Source organism: Stegostoma tigrinum, chromosome 18 (assembly GCF_030684315.1).
Source record: "Stegostoma tigrinum isolate sSteTig4 chromosome 18, sSteTig4.hap1, whole genome shotgun sequence".
Classification (NCBI taxonomy): Eukaryota; Metazoa; Chordata; class Chondrichthyes; order Orectolobiformes; family Stegostomatidae; genus Stegostoma; species Stegostoma tigrinum.
In genome coordinates this window covers 17,398,613-17,410,873 of record NC_081371.1, presented here as the reverse complement: position 1 = coordinate 17,410,873, position 12,261 = coordinate 17,398,613, and the positions used below count along the sequence as shown (strand labels likewise).

General features: G+C 40.4%; 1 long non-coding RNA gene across 3 annotated transcripts in view; it reads right to left on the bottom strand.

Annotated features, from left to right (window-relative positions):
- LOC125461150 (uncharacterized) overlaps positions 1–12,261 on the bottom strand; it is a 92,509-nt gene that overhangs the window by 15,171 nt on the left and 65,077 nt on the right. Inside the window, exon 1 of one of the 3 annotated variants that reach the window (XR_009446873.1) lies at positions 7,846–7,997. The exons of the other annotated variants lie outside the window; for them this stretch is intronic. This is a non-coding gene — a long non-coding RNA (uncharacterized LOC125461150). Of the gene's footprint in view, positions 1–7,845; positions 7,998–12,261 lie in introns of those variants that run through there. 3 annotated transcript variants of the gene reach the window in all.

Sequence of the window (12,261 nt, the reverse complement as noted above, 5' to 3'; positions counted from 1 at the left end):
GTTGGAGCTTCAGTGAATGTCTCCTGATTGGTACTCTCTCTGAATTTTCTCTTGATGTCTTTTCTTCCTGCATGCAGGAACTGCATGTGAGAATCTGTGCCTGAATTTTCCTTTTTTGCCAAGGGGTGTGTTTATGGGTTGTTAGTATATTGGAATAGTTAATTAGTAATAGTTACTGTATCTATGATCCTGTTACATTTTCCAACAGCCGTAAGCTATTCTAAATTCCTCTTTCTTCTGTTGTATTTAACTACAGTGTTTAAATAAACTGTGTTTAGCTTAACATAGTTTGACCAGTCGAATTGCATCTAGAACAGGTACTTCACATTTGCCCTTAAAAATAAGGGAATGTAAACATGGCAGCTACCAACTTAAAATATTTTGAGATAGTCTGGTCTGGTCCAGAACACATTGCTAAGCTCTCCACTATCAACGTCTTGAAGTTGAATTGGACTGGCTATATAAACAGTGCGGTCCTTGAGAGCAGGTCCCTGGAGTGTTAATGGAAAATTATTTACATAGTGGTTGTTTATGACAGGTGTAGACATTACAGTTCATTAATTTGTTTCTGGTTCAAGATAAGCAAGGATTGAATTTAGCTCAGGAAGCACAGCGTTAGAGAGATTTTAGGGCTTTTTGCAGACACCTAACTGCCGTTAGAAGTAAATATAATCCCTATCCAAAAACACTATGCTCTTTCAGAGCAGTTAAGGAACTTAACTGTATCAATAGAAAAGTTTGGTGTGTGCAACGTCCAGAAGAGGAGTGCTTGGCCAGAAATCTGCAGTTTATTAGAAACTGAGAAAATCTAAGCTCAGTATTACAAGTATTTGTGTAAGAAGGGTCCACAGTTCACAAGACAGATGTATGGCCAGTCAATGGCCGAGTGGTATTACCACTGGACTGTTAACCCAGAGATCTAGTTAATGTTCTGGGGATCCAGGTTTCCATCCTGCCACAGCAGATAGTGGAATTGGAATTCAACAAAATATCTGAAATTAAGAGTCTGATGATTACCATGAATCCATTGTCAACTGTTGGAAAAACCCATCTCATTCATTACTGTCCTTTAGAGAAGGAAACTTTAATTAAGATGCTTTCTTGTATTTCTAAACTTTCATTGATAATCTTCAAAATGTAAACCCCAAAGCATTGATCATTGCTTTTTTTAAGTTTCTGAAGATTTTTCATTTAACAAACTTGTGTACACAGTCACACTTGTACTTGCCAAAACACCTTGTCACAGTGAACTCCAAACCTCTTTTGGAAACTTTATCTTCCCAGCTGTGTTATCAAGTTATCAACTTACCTGGTCTGATTGTTTTTGTTTCTTTATTCATTAATGGGATGTGGGCATCGCTGGCCAGGCAGCATTTATTGCCCATCCCTAAGTGCCCAGAGGGCAGTTCAGAGTCAACCACATTGCTGTGGGTCTGGAGTCACGTGTAGGCCAGACCAGTAAGGATGGCAGTTCCCTTCCCTAAAGGACATTCGTGAACCAGATGTGTTTTTCCAACAATCGGCAATGGACATTTTATCAAATTCAAATTCCACCATCTGCCACAGCAGGATTCAAACCCTGGATCCCAGAACATTATCTGGGACTCTGGCTTAATAGTCCAGCGATAATAACACTTGGCTATCACCTCCCCACGGGACCCTAGACCACAGCAAAATGGTTGACTCAGAACTGCCCTATAGGCAATTGGGGATGAGCAATAAATTCTGCTGAGCCAGTGACACCCTCATCTTCTTAATGAATAAAGGAATGAAAAGATACTGGGAGGTTAAACGTAATATTTTGATATGGAGGTAACTTCTCTGAATTTGAGTTGCTACAAAGTGGTGGTGTTGGGGAATATGTTAAAACTTTGCTTTCCTGGATATTTTAAGATTTATCTAACTTGTGTTTCTTTGATATTTAGATGGGGGTTTTTTCCCCTGAACTTACAAGCAATGAATTTTTGTTGTTGGAAAACTCTTCAGCAGTATGCAACTACATCTCAGTAAATGACCACCAGGTTAATTAAAATAAAACAAAAGATATATAAGGCCTAATTTAACTGCCATCAGCTGGTATCATAACAAGTTGAGGCTAATCTGACATTTAAAGTGATATAATTTAAAAGAGATTGTCTCACTTTTAAATAAATTTGCTGAACATAACTCAGGAGTGCTGTGGTTAAGTTTATCGTAGAGTTAGATTTTGAAGGTGGCTTTGAATATTGCTAAGAGTTTTCAGGGAGACATAAGAGACAAAACGGTGAATTATCTTAAATTTTTTAAGAAGGTTGAACTGAGAGAGTTAGCACATTTGTTAAAGTAGAAATAAAAGCAGAATTTCAGAGGGAGGAGATGGGTGAAAGTGATTATCCAATAATTAGAATTAGATGAATGGAAATCTGAAATTGAGATGTCACAACAAGAATTAGCTAAGAAACGGTTAGAAGTGAATAAACTTAACTTAGAGAGAGCGAGAAATTTTAAAAAAAGCTTTAGTTGGTAGAAAATGAGAAGAAAAGAGAAATGCAAAAGAAAGAGAAAGAAAAAGAAAGGGTCAGACAAAGGGAGGAGAATGAAATGAAAAGAACAATACAACTAGGGATGGAATTAAGAAAGTTTGAACTCCAGAGAGAGAGAGAGAGAGAGAGAGAGAGAGAGATCAGATGACATAACAAATGAGAGAAAAGTTTAGAATAAGGAAGAGGTAGATGATTGCAGGATGATCCTGATTCCAATGGAGGAATTGATTTAACAAAAAAATCTACACTTGCTGCCTATGTTTACAGAGAATGAGGTTGAAAGATATTTCTTCAAACTTGATAACATAGCTGGGAAGATAAAATTTTCAAAAGAGGTTTGGAGTTCAGTGTTACAAAGTGTTTTGACAAGTACAACTATGACTGTGTACACAAGTTTGTTAAAAAGAAAGATCTTCAGAAACTTAAAAAAGCAATGCTCAATGCTTTGGAGATTATGTTTTGAAGATTTTCAATGAAAATTTAGAAATAAAAGAAAGAATTTATATCAAACATTTGTAGAAGTTTCAAAAGCAAAAAAGAAATGCTATGGAATCAGAGGTTTCAATTACTGAAGTCAGAGAAAACAATTGACAATCCAAGAGAAATCAGGATTATGGAGGAATTCAGAAATAGCATTCCTGCAAATGTATAAACCTATTGACATGAGCATCAATTGTCAAAGATCTCTAGTAAGGCTACGTATGTCCTTGAGTTCATTTCCAGCCTGTAAAGGTTACAGTCTATCTTGGCCTGTTCTCTTATGATTGGAAATGAAGCAGTCTACTCTTCCCCTGAGATTATACCCTTTGGTTTTAAACTCTCTCACAAAGGAAAACAACTGCACAACATCTCTATTAAGTCCCCTAAGAATCTTATATATTTCATTAAGGTCACCTCTCAATCTTCTGAACTCCACTGAGTATAGGTTCCAACTACTTAATCTCTCCTTGCATGAAAATCCCTCCATACTCAGGATCAACCAAATGAATCCACTCCTGACTGACTCCAATGCCAATATCGCTTTCCTTAGATAAGGTGACCAAAGCTATTCACAGTTCTCCAGCTGTGGTCTGATCAATGATCAATATACTCCTCCTTTGAAAGAAAGGCTAACATCCCATTTACCTTGACCTTGGAGGGTCTTCAAGGTGCAGGAGATGAAGTGGCAAAAGATTTTTAATATACAACTTCCAGCCTAAAGTTTCTACTTTGGTTTTCCCTGATCTTGGAGCTATGAGCTATTAATTTTGTTATACCAGTTTGGATGCAATCACTGGTCTGGTCCAGGGTGTTCAGGGTAAAAGAAATATAAGAACAATCTTAGGCATGCCAGCAATTGGATGTTTATGTGAAATAAGTCCTTGACATATTATTCTTAAATAGAGCTCTTTCATTTTAAATATTATAAATGTTAGTGATCTTTTCTTTTATAAAAGGAAATGCATGTTAATGCCCTTCTGGCCTTGTCTTGTTTGATGGTGCTTATATACTAGTCTGTTTAAATTAGAATACCCACCTCAGATCATGGAAGAAAGCTCACAGAATCACAAAACACAAAATGGATTAATCTTTGTTATGTTACTCCAATGATAAAACAATAAATATAACAATAGCTATACCTGATGAGGGAAATTGAGTTGAGTAGAAACTATAGGACTGCCTGTTGGAATGCCGGTTGAATGATTCAAAACAGAAACCTCCACATAAAGTTTTGAAGAAAGTAAATTTAAACAATTTACAGATGTCCCTCTGTACTTTTCCGCTGTCCTGCATTCATATCAAGGAGTAATCAATTTCTTCCACTCCGCATAAAACCCAAGATTTGGTCTTGGCCTTGCACTCTCATAGTTCTAGTGACTTTGTGAGGATGAATTAAAGCACATACCCAAAGAATTATGGAAATCAATGAAAGCACTTACATCTTGAGGAAATTGACGTGCTTGTTTAATAATGAAGAAGTAATTAATTTGCATATGTTATATACTGGGAGTAAATGTTCCACAATAAATCTTAAAGCTTTTAGAATAAAGCAAAGTCTCTAGGGCACTGAAGTTTGACTTTCTAGATATTTAAATCCCAGAGAATATTGAATGCAGCTACTAAGTGACAGTTCCTTCTGATAATGTACATCAATGATCTAGGCATATAGGTGCGTATTTATAATTAGAACAAAAGTTGGCAGGGGGTTGAATGTAGCAGCAATTCTTAGAACAGGATGTACTTGAACTCAGATGTTTTGATTGGTGCAGGACTTAGCTTCTTTAAATTTGGGTCACTTCATTAAATGATGTAAGATTTTCAGATTTTTAGTGAAAATACAGTCTTGCTAGAGTTTAATTATCTGACGAGATACCTCTTGTCATAACAAGGTCACGAAAGCGATGTCACTGGAAATTAATTCAGATCGGATGTGTGAAAATCTATTTTCACGGTAGAACATTTTGAAACAAAAACAGAAGTTGCTGGAAAAGCTCAGCAGGTCTGGCAACACCTGTGATGGGTAGAACAGAGTCAATGTTTCGGGTCCAGTGACCCTTCTTCAGAATAAAGGAAGTTCTGAGGAAGGGTCACTGGACCTGAAATAGTATACTGCATCCGTTGTACCCGTGTGGCCTCCTCTATGCTGGGGAAAACCAAGCGGAGGCTGGGGGACCGTATTGCAGAACACCTACTCGGTTCGCAACAAACAACTGCACCTCCCATTCGGGAACCATTTCAACTGCCCCTCCCACTCCTCAGACGACATGTCCATCCTGGGCCTCCTGTAGTACCACAATGATGCTACCTGTAGGTTGCAGGGACAGCAACTCATATTCTGCTTGGGAACCCTGCAGCCCAATGGTATCAATGTGGATTTCACCAGATTCAAAATCTCCCCTCCCCCTACCGCATCCCAAAACCAGCCCAGCTTGTCCCCGCCTCCCTAACCTGTTCTTCCTACCACCTATTCCCTCCTCCCACCTCAAGCCGCACCCCCATTTCCTACCTACTAACCTCATGCCGCCTCCTTGATCTGTCTGTGCTCCCTGGACTAACCTATCTCCTCCCTACCTCCCCACCTATACTCACCTCTACTGGCTCCATCCCCACCTCTTTGACTTGTCTGTCTCCTCTCCACCTATCTTCTCCTCTAACCATCTTCTATCTGCCTCTCCCTCTCTCCCCATTTATTTCAGAACCCCCTTCCCCACCCTCATTTCTGAAGAAGGGTCTAGGCCTGAAACATCAGCCTTCCTGCTCCTCTGATGCTGCTTGGCCTGCTGTGTTCATCCAGCTCTACACCTAGTTATCCCGAAATGTTAACTCTATTTTTTCCTTCACAAATGCTGCCAGACCTGCTGAGCTTTTCCAGAAATCCCAATCTGAATGTTTGGCTGAGCACCAAATTCTCATAATCACTTCAGTTCAGCTGGGTTATTGATGGAGTCATTCAACAGAATCTCATTCTGCGTGGTTAGCAGAGCTGCAAGTCCCACTAACTCAGCAGGGTTTCTTGACATAATTGTCAGGAGACTATGAATTTAGTTTGAATGATTTATGACCACATAATATGAATCTGTTTCAAAGTATTTTTTGAACAAGTCTTTGTTTATTTCGGCAATTTTATGAACATCTCAAATACTTCCAAATGTTCTTATAGGGCTCAAGTGTTCTGCGTATAGCAGATATTATATAAGTGGCCATGAGGACAGTGATTGGCTATGGTGCCTGGGCTTTGGGTAGTGTAGTGTAGGTTGAGGGAATGAGGATTCATATGGAGTGATGGGGAGGCCTGATGCATTGGGAGCATAAGGAGTATGCAGACTGAGAGAGCAAGTGTATTGATGGGCATTGGGAGTGATGGCAAGAGGCCTCACAACTTACATACTGGGTCCAATGTCCCAATAGGCAGGGGCAGGCCTTTCAAACTGGCTACCTCAACACCCAGATATATACAAGTGTTCTCGGAATAACAACATCAACCCAACTCATTTACATGATCACCTTTTGCTTCACTTACGTGTTTTGTTTTAAAAAATACTCACTTCTATTTTCCTGTTTTATTTTTATTAATTAAACTGACTAATTGGATAACTTGAGTTCCTGAACAAGTTAGGCATAGACCATCATAATGAACTTACTCAGAATTCGTAATGCACAGAAGTTCCAGTCTCACCGATATTGACATGAGCATATAAACAGTAGAGTTGAATATTTCCCTGTGGGAGTGAGGGGAATCGTGAGGGATATATCAGCCATTCAGCTTGTGGACATTGAGAGCAACATATGAGTGCAAACTATTTTTTGCCAGCATAATATTTCCTTTCGGTTGCAATCCTTTGGCAAACATTAGGTGAAAGCTAAAAAGTACATTGTGTAACTGAAGGAAATAATTAGGTTTCATTTTAACTAAACTGGCATTATTATTTCACTAGGTGTAGTCAATACCCAGTAAGAGTTTAATGTATCATTTGATTCAACTTTAGATTTTCTATCCAAATTACTTAATAGCCACATTTCAAAAAATAGCTCAGAGAGAATTAATCTTAATGATGTCAGTGACTGTTTCTCTATTAGATTATCATATAATCTAATTACATTTACCAATAGAATGTTACATGGTGAATCAATAAATATTTTAGAGACAGCAAGGCCCTTCAAGGAGAGGCAGCACTGGACTACATTGCACAATCACTACACTTCAAGGAAGTAGATCATTGGCTGTGAAGTACTTTGGCATACCCAATAAGTCAGGAAAAATGCCATCTAAATCAAGTTTTCCTTTCTTTTAGTATGTCAAGCTAAAATGAGTGGATAAAGAATCCAGCCTGCCCAGTTTCTCCTAATATGTACTTACTGTGGCTATACAGTGAAGTCTTAGATAGCAGTTGTTTCAATCTTCACATGTGTTCTTAAAGCATTGGAAGAGTGCGCTTGTGTTAAACTGGTAGTGTCCCTACATCTGGAGCAGGAGGCTGGGGTTCAAATGCCACCTGTTCTAGAAATGTGCAAAAATACCACTGAGCAGGTCAATTAGTAAATATTAAAAAAATTACTCTGAGCGTACGGGTTTGATTCTCATACAATATCTTAAACCATTGGAAGGGCTCTTATTGTGGAATAGCAGTATCCCCACCTCGAGACCAAGAGGCCCACGTTTGAGATGCATCTAATCCATCTGTGTAAAATAACAGGTTGATTTAAAAATATCTATAAATAAATGATGCTTATATTGCAAAATCTCAAACCATTGGAATTCTATAATTATCAGTCAGACGCTACAATAGTGCCACTTGGTATTTTGGAACTGTGACTCCACGAAGCATATTACTGCATAACTAACCTGTGTGACATAGCAAACAATTTGTTTTTCAGTCTTCTGTGTGATTTTGAAATTTCTTTCTCATCAACAGTTGCAGCACAATGCTTTCAGAATAGAACAGAAAGGTTAGATTTCCTGAATTTTGATTGAGCATAACAAAGCGCAGCAGCAACTGAACGAGTCCCATGGATAGAAAATCACAATCAATTAATGTTTAATCAATCTGTTCAGACACGTCATGATACAAGTCCACGACAAGTTGAACTTTAACTCAGAGCTTCTGGCCTACCGCTGCACTTCATGACCCTCAAGACTGCAGTAAATACTTAATATTCTTAGCCACTAGCAGTGAAAAAAAATTGTGAAAACACCACTGACAAATGTGTTGAATTTGCTTTTGAGTGACCCACAAGGTATGGGTTATCTAACTCTGAACACACTGTTATTACAGGGTCTAGTAATGGTGTTATTAATGGCATGTCAGGTTTCAGATTGATTATGGGGTTAATTCATCTAACTTATTGAAATAGCTGTGACAGTAAACTGCCCTTTCAAAATGTTACATTTGAGCTGGCTTGCTTTTTCTAAGCTAGTATGTCAGAAACACGTCATCAGATGTTGTTTTTTCTGATAAGGGTCTAGGCCCGAAACGTTAGCTTTTGTGCTCCTAAGACGCTGCTTGCCCTGCTGCGTTCATCCAGCTCCACACTTTGTTATCTCAGAGGTTGTTTGTCCCTGGTAAATTGAAATGGTTAGAGTAACTTACAAATAAATCTATATTAGTGACTTTTAGTCAAAAGAAAATTTAGACTTAGAATTAAGCTTGTTAACTGAGTATCAACTGAGGATTTACCTGTGCTCCTATATATACATAAAATATGAGTACGCATTTTAAGTTATTCGTGTGATATGCTTTATCATTGTCTAATTCTGATACTTAATATGGACATTGACCATTATTTAGAAGAGGCTAAAAGAGGCTTTTTCTTAAGTGGTCAGTCTCTGCAAATTCAAGTCTGTAATTGACTAAAGATTCCGGGTGCATTCTTCTGTTTTCATTGGGTGCATCAGGCTGCTGACTCTTCCAAGCATGGCCCTCTGCATCATCCTCCAATGAAGCAGGTAACAGTGAGTCTTCCTTTAAGGTTGTCCCTGGGATCTGTTGTCCTTTACTCAACAATGCCAGTGAGAAGGCCACTGTTACTGCCAGAAAAACAGCCAATCTCATCAGGATCGAGGTGTAGGGCAATGCTTTTTTAGACGGATGTAGATTTCTGGGATTAGGCGTGCTGAGGAGAGGAGTCTGGAGCCCCAGAAACAAGGGAAAGCTCTCAGCAATAACTTGTCTCTGTCCAGTTCCTTTACTGCACACAAATTAGTGTAGGTCAATAGCTTCCCACTTTTCCATATTGGCTTACCAGTCCGTTGGGCTTACTTCTTTTTCTTGCCCTACCTGGAACTGAGATGATTGCAGCCAATATGAAATTCGGCCCCATTTGGTCCTTACTGGGTTATTAATTGACCCTTTTAAGATCTCAGTTGGCAGTAGGGCAACAAGATGGAGCTTATGGTATTAATTACCACCCAAGATTTAATTCAGAGGGGTTGAAGGTATCTGGGGCACCACCACCCTGCTTAATTATTTTACCTTCCTACATCCAGCCACACTGCTTCTTGCAACTGGAAGGTCGCACCCTGGAGGCTCCAGTATTTTATCCATCAATGCCCGGTTATCCGAGTTTTGACAAAGTGCGTGGTCTTATTCTAGAAAAGAAATGATGAATTTATTCTTATAGTTTCCTCCTCTATCAAATCACAGAGTTGGGGACTAAAATATTCCACATGTAACAAAAAAAAGCATTTATGATGCTAAGTGGCATAATCATCTTCACAGTGGGATCCATAAATGCAAGATGTCTCTGCTGCTGTACATATTATAACACTATCACCACATCATCTGTGACATGCCCTTAAATACAATGTAATACGCAGTCTGGTTTTTGACAGGCATTTTAAGAAACAATGTGGGAAATAATCACATGCTTGGACCATCACAAAATAAATGGAATTTCCACGTTAAGGAAAATATGCCAATCTATCACAGTGAAATGTTTATAGATCCAGAAGAAACATCTTGGTTTAGATATACCATCATCTGTATAGCTCCTATGTAATTGTGCACAATATGACCAGGAAAATCAGATACAAAGACCAAACCAAAGAATCACTTTCTTGGCTTTCTGTACAATCCATATCCAAGGCTTTAGTTATACTTCAATGACCAGTTCAAGATGCCTGTCCAGCAGACTAACCTTACTGTGACGGTTGCTAAAGTGGAACATTGATAAAACATTGAATATGTTCATTTACACAAATGCGCACAGATTAACAAACTGACTAACAAATGTGTGTGTTAATTAATAATGTATTATTTAATAATGAATTAAAAAAAAATTATTTGCAATTTTTAAATGTTTTATTGATCCTCTTGCTTTTCCTTAAACTGGGCCTACCCACAGTTGTTTGGACAAATTTCTTTAGACAAGAGGCCTCTCTCCGCCCCACAGACCCCTTTGCACAACTCCAACACTCTCCCTACACCCCGACCCCTCCCTCCAGCCTTTTACCTGCACATGATCTTTTCATTGAGAACTGTCAATGTGACAACAGTCACCTCAATTTCACTGCCCCTCTCAACAAATCCAACCTTTCTCTCTCCGAACTGACTGCACTCCATGCACTCAGATCTAACGCTGACTTTGTCATTAAGCCTGCCGATAAGCATGGTGCTGTTGTTGTCTGGCATACTGACCTCTACCTTGCGGAGGCTGAGTGCCAGCTCTCAGATACCTCCTCCTACCTTCCCTCGGACCATGGCCCCACTAACGCACATCAGGCCATTGTATCCACTATGGTTACGGATCTCATTTCATCTAGTGATCTCCCCACCTCCACTTCCAAGCTAATAGACCCCAACTCTACACAGCTCATTTCTACCTCCTGCTAAAAATCCATAAGCATTACTGTCCAAGTAGACCATTGTTTCAGCCTGCTCATGCCCCACAGAACTCATCTCCTCCTACCTTGACTCAGTCTTCTCCCCTCAGTCCAATCCCTATCCACATACATCCATGATTCATCTGATGCCTTCCTCTGGCTCCAGTCACCTCCTCTTTATCATGGATGTGCAATCCCTTTACACATCCATTCCCCACCAGGAGGGTCTCAGGGCTCTCGCTTCTTCCTGGAGCAAAAACTTGAACCATTCCCACCCACGACCATCCTCCTCTGTTTGGCCAAGCTTGTCCTCACCCTCAACAAATTCTCTTTCAAATCCCCTCATTTTCTTCAGGTAAGACGGGTTGGCATGGGTACCCGCATGGGCGCTAGTTATGCCTGTCTCTTCGTGGGGTTCATGGAACATTCCTTGTTCCAGTCCTATTCCGGCCCCCATCCCAACTCTTTCTCCGATACATCGGTGCTGCTTCCCTCTCTCGTCGAGATTTGGAAAACTTCATCAATTTCGCCTCCAATTTCCACCCTGCCCTCACTTTCACCTGGTCTATCACTGACTCCTCCCTTCCCTTCCTTGAAATTTCTGCTTCCATTTCCGGGATAGACTGGCCACTAATATCCACTACAAATCCATCGATTCCCATAGCTACCTCGACTATACATCCTCACACCCCACTTCCTGTAAAGACTCCATCCTATTCTCTCAGTTCCTCCAGCTCCTTCTCATCTGTTCAGATGAGCCTAACTTCGACAAGGGAGCTTCTGAAATGTCCACACTCTTCCTCAACTGAGGGTTCCCCAGCTCCGTTGTCAACAGGGCCCTCAATTGGGTCTGAACCATCACCTGCACTTCTGCCCTCACTCCTTCTCTTCCCTCCCGCAACAGCGATAGGGTTCCCCTTATCCTTACCTACCATCCCACCAGCATCCACATCCAGAAGATCATCAGATGCCATTTCCGCCACCTTCAGCAAGGTGCCACCACCAGACACATATTATCCTTCCCTCCCTTGTCCGCCTTCTGCAGAGACCGTTCCCTCGGGACACCCTGGTCCATATTTCCTTCACCCCCAACAACTCTCCACCGCCCTACAGCACCTTCCCCTGTAACCAGCAAAGGTGCACCACCTGCGCATTTACCTCCTCCCTCCCCAGTATCCACGGGCCCAAACTTACCTTCCAGGTGAAGCAACACTTCGCCTGTGCTTCCAAGACTCTAGTCTACTGCATTTGCTGCTCACAATGTGGTCTCCTCTATGTTGGGGGAATGACGCATAGACTTGGCAACCGCTTTGCAGAACATCTATGTTGCGCTTGCAAAAAAGACCCTGAACTGCCTGTTGTCTGCCACTTCAAAGCACCACCCTGCTCCCTGGCCAACATCTCTGTCTCCGGCTTGCTACAGCATTCCAGTGAAGCCCA